General features: G+C 43.4%; 1 protein-coding gene across 3 annotated transcripts in view; it reads left to right on the forward strand.

Moving 5' to 3' along the window:
- Positions 1 to 13,278, forward strand: part of TBXAS1 (thromboxane A synthase 1) — a 149,934-nt gene that overhangs the window by 39,453 nt on the left and 97,203 nt on the right. The gene's annotated exons all lie outside the window — the stretch shown is intronic.

Genomic DNA, 13,278 nt, shown 5'->3' on the forward strand with positions numbered 1-13,278 from the left:
CCAGGAGATCCATGGTTTTGGCCAAGTTCTCCTTAGTTTGCTATCGCTCTTTAGTTTACTGTGTAACACTGCAAAGGTAGTACATGAAGATATTCTACTAGATGGCCTCTGATTAGTTTGTTATTCCTGGATAACGAACTACTCCAAAATGCAGTGATTTAAACACAATAAGTTATTATTGATCATGCGCCTAAGGGTTGGCTGGAATTGGCTGATCTAAGCTCGCCTGGCTGGGAAGCTCAGCTGGGCTTCCTGGTGCTTCTGCAGGTTCAGCTAGGGAGGTGGCTCATCTAGGCCAGGCCCAGCTGGGGCAGCTGTGCTCCACACACTTGTTTCATCCTCCTTGGAATGGCAGGCAAGCCAGCGCAGGCTCTTCTCACGGTGAAGGCAAAGGGTCAAGAGAGCAAGCCCCCAAATGCAAGAACATTTTAAGTTTCTGCTAACATTCTATTGGTCAAACCCAAAGTCAAGGCAGAAAGCACGCTCCGCGTGCAGTGAGGCCAAAGCAAGTTACTTGGCCAAGCCTGACACTGATGGAGCAGGGAGATGTATTCCTCTAAAGGAAGAGTGGGGAGATGGTGCATATTTTTAGTAATAGGGAACTCCACCTCACTCTCTAAGACCCCCTTTTTTTTTTTTTTTTTTTTTTGCGGTAGGCGGGGCTCTCACTGTTGTGGCCTCTCCTGTTGCGGAGCACAGGCTCCGGACGCGCAGGCTCAGCGGCCATGGCTCACGGACCCAGCCGCTCCGTGGCATGTGGGATCTTCCCAGACCGGGGCACGAACCTGTGTCCCCTGCATTGGCAGGCAGACTCTCAACCACTGCGCCACCAGGGAAGCCCCTAAGACCCCTTTTAGCTTGGTCTTTACTTACCTTTTTTTTAGTTCAAAGCTTCCTGCTTTAAGCATAAGAGGTACTCAAGAACCTATCTTTCCAACAGTCTCATTCTGCAGTTGACTTGACATTGACCTTGGAGACTGTCTCATACATTTCTGAGACATAGCACTGACTCAGAAGGACGGTGGCTTCCCCAGAATTAGATAAAGGCCTTCCTGAGTTTGAGTTCTAGGAATTACCTCCCTGGAGTACTTCTGTACAGATTTTCAGAGTACAGCCCTTGGGTATTTTAAAATAATTTTTAAATGTCAGATGAAGAGTTTAAATGGCACTGTATTAACTGGTGGATTGTGTAGTGGTGGTGATGGTGGTGGTGGTGGTGGTGATGGTGATGGTGGTGATGGTGGTGGTGGTGATGGTGGTGGTGGTGGTGGTGATGGTGGTGATGGTGGTGGTGGTGATGGTGATGGTGGTGTTGGTGGTGGTGGTGATGGTGGTGGTGGTGGTGATGGTGATGGTGGTGATGGTGGTGGTGGTGGTGGTGGTGATGGTGATGGTGGTGGTGGTGGTGGTGGTGGTGATGGTGATGGTGGTTATGGTGATGGTGGTGATGGTGATGGTGGTGGTGGTGATGGTGATCGTGATGGTGGTAGTGGTGATGGTGGTGGTGGTGGTGATGGTGGTGATGGTGGTGGTGGTGGTGGTGGTGATGGTGATGGTGGTGGTGCTGATGGTGGTGGTGGTGGTGGTGGTGGTGGTGGTGGTGGTGGTGGTGGTGGTGGTGGTGTGTGTGTGTGTGAGTGAGCGAGAGAGAGAGAGAGAAACAACTGATTTCCTTGACGACAGGATGTCCAATCAACTTTCACCCCCAACTTTAACACAAGGTACCCTTTTCATTTCAAGAAAACTTAAATCATAGAGAATGGTTTCAAGTGAGGTTGTAAAAAGAGAAATAGCAGTATCAACTCTGGTAAAAAGGGAAAACGATGAAAGGTGATGGCATAATTTCTTCATACAAAGCTATCAACTTTTTCTGCCTTAGAAAAAATGATGAGCCTTACTTAAAATGCTAACTTCTTTTCCAATGTGTCCACTGCTGGATTGAGAGGCACTGCAGTGGTGGGGTAAAGCTTAAAATGCTAACTTCTTTTCCAATGTGTCCACTGCTGGATTGAGAGGCACTGCAGGGGTGGGGTAAAGCTTAAAATGCTAACTTCTTTTCCAATGTGTCCACTGCTGGATTGAGAGGCACTGCAGTGGTGGGGTAAAGTCCTGTCTGAGCTCTGTAACCTGGGTGAGACTCAGTATGCTCACCTTTTCAGATGAAAGGGTTGAACTAGTCTATATTTAAGGTCCTTTCTAGCCCGAAAAATGATTTTGTTACTGCTTAAATTTGAACAAAATGGTTTCACTGACCAGGAATGGCAAGGATGAACCATGATCAATGAAAGATCCTTCTTTTAGAACATGATTTGGTTTGAATTGTCTTAACTTTTAGACTCCTTCTGTCATTAGGAAACATCATTGATCCCATATTGGTCCCCTTAACATTGAAATAGTAGACTGATTCATCATTTGACAAGTGAAACCCCATGCAGTTGATACCATACAGAGATGCATGTGTCCTTAGATGACAGGGCAGTACTATATGTTGGGAGAAAATGTGTGCAGAGAGGGTCTTCTCTTTACTCTGTACCTGAAAACCAAACCTGATCATTATTTATGCTTATTATCTGTTGTCACCATAGCAACTCAGTCAGTTTGGGTCCCCAAACTGGAAACCTGCTTCTTCCCCTTCTCCCTTTCCTGCTTTGAGGGAGGTAGTGCTGGAGAAGCCTTCTGCTGAGAGGGGTTGACAGCACCAATGTTTGTTACCATCACCACGACCACCACTGAGAATCCAGTGTCTTCACCAAGTGTCTAATTATGCCACCTGCTTTGCTAAGCCCTGGGCAAATAAAACTATGCACATTGTCTCTGGCTCCTTTGAACTTGACTGTAAAGCAGGAGGGCTGGCATGCACACCTATACAACTTTTCTTCACAATTCATGATTAGAACGCTCTTGAACCGCACGTTAGCTCAGTAGCCCCCTCCCTTACCCTCGAGGGATACGTCCCAAGACCCCCAGTGGATGCCCAAAACCGCAGATAGTATTGAACCCTATGTAAATCATGCTTTTCCTGTATATACATACCAATGATAAAGTTTAATTTATAAATTAGGCACAGTAAGGATTAACAACAACAATAATGGAACAATTATAACAATATATTGTAATAGAAGTTATGTGAATGTGGTCTCTCTCTCTCTCAGAATACCTTACTGTACAAATTTAATGCCTTTCCATCTTAACTAAGCACTTATCAGGCACTGTGGCCGTATCTTTTACGGTTTGTGGTGTGGCAGCAAAACTAGCAGAAATTTCTTTTTCTTTCTTCACAATTTCATGGACGGAAATGCGTTCTTACTGTAGATCTTGGCAACCTCCGCACGTGATTATTTTCTTTCCTTATTCAGTGGAGAACTTCCACCTTTTCACTGAAAGAAAACACTTTATAGCTTCTCTTTGGCATATCCAAATTGTCAGCATCATTACTCTTGTACCGTAGGGCTGTTATTAGGTAAAATAAGGGCTACTTGAACACAAGCACTGAGATACCACGACAGTCGATCTGGAAACTGATTTGGCTACTAAGTGACCAATGGGTGGGCAGGATATGCTGGACAAAGGGATGATTCACATCTTCAGCGAGTGGAGTTTTATCACACTGCTGAGAACATTTCAACACTTAACCATTGAACACTTATGAAGTGTTTATTTCTGGAATTTTCCACTTAATGTTTTTGGACAGTTGACCACAGGTAACTGAAACCAGGGAAAGCAAAACTGCAGGTAAGGGGGGCACTAATGTACCCCTGGCAACATATTATGAAGAAAGAAAGGCTTTACTGCTTTAGATAACCTTCAATTAATGATTACTTGTTAACTCCTTCAGTCTGAGATTGAGCCCCAAGCTGGATTTATATTCCTTCCCAAACCCTAAAAGAATAGTATCAACATAATCATCATACATTTGGGATTGAGTCTAAACGGGATAGAGATTATGTTCCCTCCAATTCGTGACTGACTTTGTAAGCCAGTGGATGACAAGCGTTTATTGTGCTGTTACCGAGAATTACTTAGAAATACATACACAGCAGCCTAAGTTCAGCTCACGTGCAACTCCTAAAGGCTCCTATCCAAAGCCCCCTTTCCCCTTATCTCATCTCTGCTGTAAGTGGTAGCTCTGCAGTTATTCTTTTATTTAGCCTCACCCCCATTTCTTTTTGCCTCCCGCATCGCTTTCATCTTGAATTCTAGTAGACCCTCAGTTCCGTCTTGTTGAATTTGACTTCCCTGCTTCCTGGTATCCATCACCCATGCCCCTCCATTTGATTCCTGTATCCATCCCTTCATCAAGCCAGATTTGTTGAATAATCTTATAAACTCCCATTAGAACATCAGGTTGTAAGTAGATAAACATACACATTGCACATAATTCATAAAGTACAAAGACACAGAAAAAAAGTAAAATGGACTCTCACCTCGGACCCTCAGCCAGTTGTCCCCAGAAGCAAACTGTGTTATCAATTTCTGAATACTCAAATGAATAATATATGATAGATGTAGTTCTCCACCTTGCTTTGTTCATTAATGATATTGGGGAAACTGTCCCGTTTCAACACACTCATTCTTATTAAATACTGTTCTATTTTTTTAAAGATTCCACTGTATGGATGTATGCTAATTTTAAAAACAAGTTCTCAGTTGATGAATGCTTTTTGCTTTTATAAACAATACAGCAGTGAATATTCTTGTGTATACATCATTACTATCTTGTGTAAGGATGTCTGTAGGATAAATTCCTCGAAATGGAATTATCAGGTCAAAGATTATCTACATTTTTATTTTGGTAAATATAGATTGCTCTCACTAGGGAGCAATTTACACTCCCATAAATAAGCATATGAAGGCACCTGGTTTCCTCACACATTAAAAATGTGTGGTCACAATTTTAAATCTTTACCATTTGATGGCAGTTTTAACGAGCATTTCTCTAATTATGAGAAAGTTTGAGCATCTTTTCATAGGTTTAAAATTTCTGAAGAATCCTTTGCCACTTTTCTATTGGGTTATTGATCTTTTCCTAATTTATTTGTAGAAGCTCTTTATTTATGAAAGAAAATAGCTCTTCACAAGGGGTCTGGGTCACTGGAAATCTTCTGCTTCTTCATTTAGCTGCTGATGGGAGTGTTCAGTTTGTGAAAATTCATGGTCGGTACACTTTTCAATAATGTATAGGATACTTTTCTGTATATAAGTGTATTATACTTTAATAAAATGGGTTTTTAAAAGACTTGCAATGTTACCAACCTGCTTCAGTCAATATACAGTAATAATTCACCATTAAAAAAAAATAGCCCTTTATGTTTAATATATGTTGCAAACATTCTCTCCTTTTTATCACGTCTTTGACTTTGTTTATTGTGTATCTCTTCCAATCAGAAAACATCTGTTTTTGTATTGTTGAATTTAACCTATTTTAATGGTGTCTACATTTTGTATCTTACCCAGTAAGGCTTTCTCCACTAAGGATATATATTTTTAAACGTCCATTTTTTCTAGTATTTTTTATTTCATTTAAAAATTTAGATATTTGATCCACCAGGTATTTATTTGAGGGTAAGGATGGAAGTAGGGATGGATCCACCCTCATTGTTTCCAGATGGTGGCGTTCCTTCTGGAAATGCATCCTTTCCCAATTGATTTAAAATGTCATTTTTATCATTTACTGGTTCCTATATGTATTTCTGACTTCTCTGTTCCATTCTTCTGCTTGATCACAGGCTAGTGTCATGCTGAATACTCTCGTTTGGTGCCTATAGCACCTTCTTATACCTAGCAGCAACAGAGTATTCTAAGAACATCTTTGTAGGTATCAGAATCTAAAGAAGTCTATCTCCCAGGGAACCTTAGGTCTCTGCACTTAAAAAAAAACAAATCAATTTAGCAAATATAAAGAAGATTTTAGCATAAAGGACCTCGCACTTAGACCCAAAGTTCACGCCCACAGGAGGTAGATGTGTCTCATATGCCTCCAACTTGGAGGTTCTTAGCACCATGTTTTATTTAACTACCCAGCACGTATGAACTAATAACACCTTGTCACCAGGCAATGAGGAAGCTGAGGACTTTGGGATACATACGGAAAAACATGTGGCATCAGCAAAGATAACAGTAGGATCGTTCAGACATTTTTTTAAAGCTCACTTAAGATTCCATTCCAGGAGGAGAGCGTGTGCTCCGGAACTGACTAAGGTGTGAAAACTTCTCACGTAAGCGCTCTTCACCATCAGGCTTGTGTACTACATAGATGAGGTTGAAGAGCCACATAGAGATGGTTTACTTTAATGCAGGCAAATGTCTCTGTCATCAACACGTGGGAGGTTTGCTGGCCTAATTCCATAGATCCAGAACTCTGGGAACTAAAAGGCCCCTAAGGACTCAGCCTGTTGCACCGTGTCACGTGACTGCTCTTTGCTTTAGAAGACACTGAGGCACCTGAATATGCTGGACTTGAAAATGAGGGAGAGGATGGGTGGGGTGGAAACTATGGCCGATTTGTTGGAAAAAATATAAGTATTCAGACTCACAGTGGGCAGCTGATATGGGGAGGTAGTTCTCATTTTTAAACTGGACTGAGCTCCGTAGAATCATAGATGTTGAAGAAAGGCAGAAATCTTAGGTTGAAGTGAAGCCACAGTTGCAAAATTGCCTCCCAGACAATGCGCAGAAGTCAAACTTTTAAGTTTCTGCTGCTAATAGGGAGTGCACGCCTCAGAATGAGACTCATTTACTGAGTGACCTAAAAATGCGACTCCGTTTTCAGAGGAATTGATGAAAATGAAAACACCATGATCACTGAGAAAACACAGTACCCTTAAAACTGTGGAATTAGGTACAGAAGTCCTAAATTATCCTCACATTTCTGGCCATAACACCAGACTGGGGGCAATATTTGGGTCCTCTAGCTTGGTAAAAGCTGAATCTTTTATGAGTGTTGAAAGCAAAGCTTAGAATCACTAGCTTCAAGTAATTTGTGTCTGAAACCAAAATGAGACCTGATGGTCCCTACGTCATAATTACTGAGAGTCATTTCAGTGACTTAAATATCAATAGTCTCACTGGTCAATATAGATCAATCACTAACACTCGGCCTTTTAGGATACATTTTTAAGTGAGTGTTTATTAAAGTGTTACTGTACTTTAGGGGGCACATTATTTTATAAGAGCAAATACCCTGACAAAATGGGCTGATTTTTTTTCTAGGAGGCCATTGAGAATAGGATGAAAGTTGTCAGCAGGAATATATTTGACTGTTATCACCGATCCAAATGCATAGCCCAACAGGTAGAATTATCGAAAGAACGATTGTCCTCAGACAACTAGGCGATTTAGACCAAAAAGAGTAAGAAGAATTCTATTAGAGCCCCAGTTTTCTCAAATGAAACTTTAATAGACTCTTCACCCTATCTGCCCTTCTCATGGTCTCCTGTTATCCCAAATGGTGAATTACTACAAAGCTTCCTGCTTCCTTATGGTTTAAGGCTTCTTCCTCGTCTTCATCCAAAGACCCTTCTGAAGAGTACCCCTTTTTCTGGACTTCTGACCTCCTCCTTTACCCCTTATTTCACACCGCTTTCTTGTCCCCCATCTTCACTCTACCTGCAGGTGACGGTTGCTACATATTTTAGTGACTACTGCTGTCCAAGTTTTTGTGACCCACTCTCCTAAAGATCAAGAGCCTATATTTAATTCCTCTTGTTTGGGTAGAAAAACGTCAAATAGAGCATGCCAACTTACAATAGAAAACTGGGGTTTAAACTTCAGCTCCGACTCTCTTTCTATCTACCACCTGTTAGCTTAATGGATTTGGGCCAGTCACTTCCCCTCTTGGAGCCTCAGTTTTCTCAGATATAAAACGAGGGGCTTTGAACTAGATCAGTGACTTTGTTTAATTATAAGCCTCAGTAAATAATATATTTTACATTATGATCCCGTACACACACACCTGAAATTAAAGTTTTACTAAATATCTTTTACTATATAAGATCCACTTGGATCTATTCTATTCTCCTACTCTGTTCTATTCTACTCTATTTCATGAAAAAACAAAACAAATACAAGCTGGTCACAACCCACAAAATTGGTTTCATAACCACTAGTGAGTCAAGGTGAGCAATTTGAAAAGCAAAGGTCTAGATGATATCTGACATCCTTTCCAGTTCAAAACTAGGTGACTCAGCTCCAAAAGTCTACATTAGAAAAATTTTATAAGCCCCTGGTTTTGCTCCAGTGTGGTTTAAGATTCTGAGAAATTTCTGACAAAAGAGATTTTGTCAGCTGCAGTAGAATCTAAGATGAAACACTATTCCTCCAGGGATGGGGCTCTTGCACTACGTGGAGCTGGACAGAGAACTTGCTGCTCGATAGTCATTCCTTCTTCTTTAAAATCATAAGTTGAAGCATTACCAGAATCTTTCAAGCTAAAAACCTTATCAAAACATATTAGTTGACAATATAAAACATCTCTCCCTAAGATTTCTGCATTGATTGCAAATGTCTAAGTAAGTAATTATGTGGATGCCCTATCTTAGCTAGGTGTGCCCAGTGGATGGCTTACTTCCAAGAGGTGGGGCGGCAGGAGGGAATGGCTTAGAGACCGGAAATCGCCCCATTCCCTGGGATGTCTGGGCATGGAAACCCGACCAGGCTGTGTGTGCTGACAGAGCAGGTTCCCGCTGATGAGCAAAGCACAGCATTGAAAGGGGAAGAAATTGACAACTCCCCATTCTAGTAATCACTGGACGTTCCAGGAGAAAATTGCCCACAGAGGTGTTGGCTGGATGGTAGTCAGGAGTCCACTAAAGCAGGAATCAAGAAGGCCTGTCGGGCTTCCCCGGTGGCGCAGTGGTTGACAGTCCGCCTGCTGATGCAGGGGACGCGGGTTCGTGCCCCGATCCGGGAAGATCCCACATGCCGCGGAGCGGCTGGGCCCGTGAGCCATGGCCGCTGAGCCTGCGCGTCCGGAGCCTGTGCTCCGCAATGGGAGAGGCCACGAGAGTGAGAGGCCTGCGTACTGCAAAAAAAAAAAAAAAAAAAGGCGGCCTGTCAGTGGACATTAGGGCCCAACTAGGGGGTGATCTGGGCCCTGAGAAGAGAGTCTGGCAGGAGAACAAGCAGGGCCTCAGTGGGAGGAGCCTGGGGAAAAAGTCATGTGCAGATAACCAGTCCTAAGAGTGAGAGCAGAAACCAGCCCCAATCCCTGTTGTCAGCTGGGGACAAAAAGTCCAACCTGGCTGGGACAGAACGAGGCTGAGGATGCTCGGGACTGTTCCACCTCTAGGGGCAGCTGGACTGGGGGTGGGGGATGAGCACCCAGCTGGGAAGGCAGCCACAGATCTTCAGTTTTGCATTCCTTGACGTGTGTTTCCAAAATCCACCAGTATATCAGGTTCAAAGTGGAAGGGGGTTCATGCTCCATCAGGGACAATCAAATCTGGTATCAACAACCTCTTTTTCCCCCCAAATGACAGCCCTGCACAGATGTGTTCCCAAACAATAGAACATCTCAAATTACAATTGCATAAAAGCTGTTTCTAGTTAATATTTTCGAATAATGAATTTCATATTTAATTGTATTGTACCTGCAACAAATCCAAGTTGTTCAACCCAGAATGCAAAATAGAGTTATGTAACGTAGTCATGAATCACTGTGGCATTTGCCAAGGCATTCTCCCATCTGGAAGTAGGTCCAGAGAACACATGGCACTACGCATGTATCTTCTGTCAAGAACTCTTTTGCATAGATAATCTCAAAAATTGCACACATTTACCCAGTTCTTATGGCTCTTAACCCTAATTAACTGAGAATGCAAATAGCTTTCCCATTCTATTCAAAAAGACGAATGACGAACCATCTTTGATTTCGTAATTTTAAAAAAATCTTTGCTAAATTCAAAGAAGCAACAAATTCCCAATTCCCATGAAGCTTAAAGTTCCTCTTTGATCACTATTTTGTGAGCAGAAAAACTTTTCCCAAACAAATTCTCAGAACCCTTGAATGATTAAAAAAGTTTTAAATTGTGTTCCTCACATAGGGCAAAAGGCGACAGCAATACATGTCTAAACTAAATCACTTTAGATACACAGCGTAAACTTTCAAACAAAAAAAATGTCATACACCATCACACAAACATTTGAAATTCTACTGAAGTGTGAGTAATCAAAGTTTATCTTTAAAATGGAACATGTTCTCCGTTCTTCCTCAGGACCCTTAAATCTTTCAGAGTTTGGGTTGTTTACTATGCTTTCCAATTCTTCCTGGTCAGTCTTATGTGTAACATTTCTGCAGCTGTGCACATACAGCAATTCCCAGCAAGGCACTGTCAAGTTTTATGATGCCTACATACCTAGGGCAGATCATAGAAACCTAACTACTCAAATAAGTGCCTTGGGGGCTTCCCTGGTGGCGCAGTGGTTGGGGATCCGCCTGCCGATGCAGGGGACACGGGTTCAAGCCCTGGTCCGGGAGGATCCCACCTGTCGTGGGGCATCTAGGCCCGTGAGCCACAACTACTGAGCCCGTGCGCCTGGAGCCCGTGCTCCGCAACGGGAGAGGCCACGGCAATGAGAGGCCCGAGCACCACAGTGGGGAGTGGCCCCCACTCGCTGCGGCTGGAGAAAGCCCACGTGCAGCAACGAAGACCCAACGCAGCCAAAAATAAATAAGATAAAATAAATTTAAAAAAAAATAAGTACCTTGATTATTTTTCGCATCTCAAGACCATGCCCCTAACAACTTCTCCCCCATCTCGCCCACAAGCTGCAAGAATTTTGCAACCCACTATATCAACTTTTCCATTCTGGGTGAGGCTCTCAGTTTATTGGCCTGTTTTAAAAGGCTGGACTCTCTGACATGTTCCCCAGGCTCCCCACACTAACCACTAAGGAGGCACTGTTAGCAGATGATTCTATTTTTGCCTCTGCTTAAAGCAGAACTTGCTAACCTTTGCCCTGAGTGCACGGCTGGTGGATGGCCTGTCACCGCATGGTAGGTGGACGTGGGACGTGTGGCCTGTTGTGTTACAACACCCACTGGCGCCTACTGATACTACTCAGACTACGGGGGAAGTGGGCATCCAGGTATTAATCGAAACTACTGCCCTTCACAACTGGACCCCCAGGGGAAGGGAATCCAAGCCCTCCCTAGTTTGTCCCCCTCTATCTTCTCCATTGCTAACGTAGTACCTGGGGCATATGACCAACCAGAGAGGCAGTTCTTCAGTGAACTTTCCATTTGCCTTTGAAAGTTGTCTGTAACTCTTCAGGTTCTCCTCTCCATCTCACTGCCAGACCACAGGGTGTTTCTTATGATGGACATGGCCCCTGGATCCTTCTGAAAGACTCCAGCCCGAAGATTCGTAACTGATTCCCCCAAATCTTAGACTTCTTTGCTAGAGTTTGGGTTCTGCAGACCACCCCATGAGCAAGAAGCCTCAGTTCGTTATCCTCCTTAGGCTGGGGGCCCACTGTAATGCTTTATCTCCAACCCTGAATGGATGCTTAGAATCCCGAGTTCCTCCCTCCTCCAGTCCATACTTGTTAATGAGTACCAGGCTTCAGGGCCTGAGCACTCACAACTGACACCCACAGAATAAAGATTTCATCTCAGTAATTGGAATGGGGCTTCGTGCTTCTACAACATGGTCAGCAAGAGGAACTCTATGACCCATGGCCGTGGGATGGATGGGTCCTCTGCTTCCTAGTCACCTCCAGATGTCGAGGATGGCATGAAGAACTTTTGGCTGGAGGACTTTGTTTTCTTGTGTTAAAGTACAAATGACATAACATTGACCATCCTAGCCATTTTTCAACGTATAGTTCAGTGGCATGAAGTACGTTCACATTGTTGTGTGATCATGACCAACATTCAGCTCCAGAGCTCTTTTCATCTTGAAAAATGGAAACTCCATACCCATTAAACAATAACTCCCCATTCCCCCCTTCCTTTTGTTTGTCCATTCGTCTGTCGATGGACACTTGGGTTGCTTCCACATTTTGGCTATCGTGAACAATGCTGCTATGAACACCAGGGTACGAATCTCTCTTCAATACGTCCCTTTCCGTTTTTTTTGTTTTTAGATCTGTTGAATATATCCAGAAGTGGAATTGCTGGATCATATGTTAATTCAATGTTTAATTGTTTGAGGAAGTGCCATACTGTTTTCTGTAGCAACTGCATTTGGAGTTGCAATGCTTGATTGTTCCTTTTGACAGTGATTGAGTGGCCATTACTTCTTGCCTTCAAACCTCACAAGTGAACTCTAGAAGAAATGTAAACTTCTCCCTGTGCTCCGGAACCTAACTGGTCAGTGTGAGTGACACATTTCTGATCAGAATGCATGGCCCCCGTGATCTGGCCCCAACTTCCTGTTGACTACAAGCCAGTGAGCACATTCTTTACCAGACTAGCCCTGTTATCAACAAATGCTTGTACTGCACCATAAATTCAGTTCGTTTTAATAAATTCCCAGTAGTCCTTACCCAGAGCCCTTTCTCACCTTATCTCACTCCTCTCTGCCAAACCCTTTACAATTTATGTGTTTGCTTTTCGATTCTGCTTTCAGCCCCCTCCAAGTTTCCTCTTTCCCACCAGGTCACTGTGGCCTTTGTGTCTCATATAAATTTAGCCTTCTCTGTCTGGGACTCTTTCTTGTTCACTGGGCCCACACTTCTCTCCCTGGCACCAGCCCTTCAATCTCCGGGCTTCCTACCTAAAGTAATTTGTCAAGATCGTGTCCTTGTCATTTGTGGCTTATGAGTTTTCCCTCTCTGTGTTTCTTTCACTCAGTCTTTTCGCTGTTTTCAAGGCCTGTGTTCCAGCTTTGTGGCCCTTTGCTGGAGGAGACACACTGAATCCCCCCTGGTCCCCCCAGGACATAGCGTGCGCTCTCACTGAGAGGCTAGCTAATTCCATGCTATCCAGGTAAAGGAGAGCTGGCAGGTGGCCCGTGGACCCAGGCACATAGGCTTGAGAAAAAGTTTAGAAGTTTTGGCTGAGATATTGAAAGGGAGACTATAGAGGCTGACGATATGCAAGGAAAGTGTGAGGACAACCTCTCTGCAGCGGCAGGAGAGGAGATGGACGTAAGGAATGGTGCTAAGGACGTGGGTTACCATGCAGATGAACAGAATGGGCAAGGCGAGGGATGAAGGGGGAGGATGGAATCTATAAAAGACGAACAAACAACCACTCTAACAGCCCAGGTGAGTGATGACAGTGATTTGGATCATCAGAAACAGGAGGAAAAGAGAGGGAGACTTTTGTAAAGGAAA

The sequence above is a fragment of the Phocoena phocoena genome, chromosome 9, assembly GCF_963924675.1.
Source record: "Phocoena phocoena chromosome 9, mPhoPho1.1, whole genome shotgun sequence".
NCBI lineage: Eukaryota > Metazoa > Chordata > Mammalia > Artiodactyla > Phocoenidae > Phocoena > Phocoena phocoena.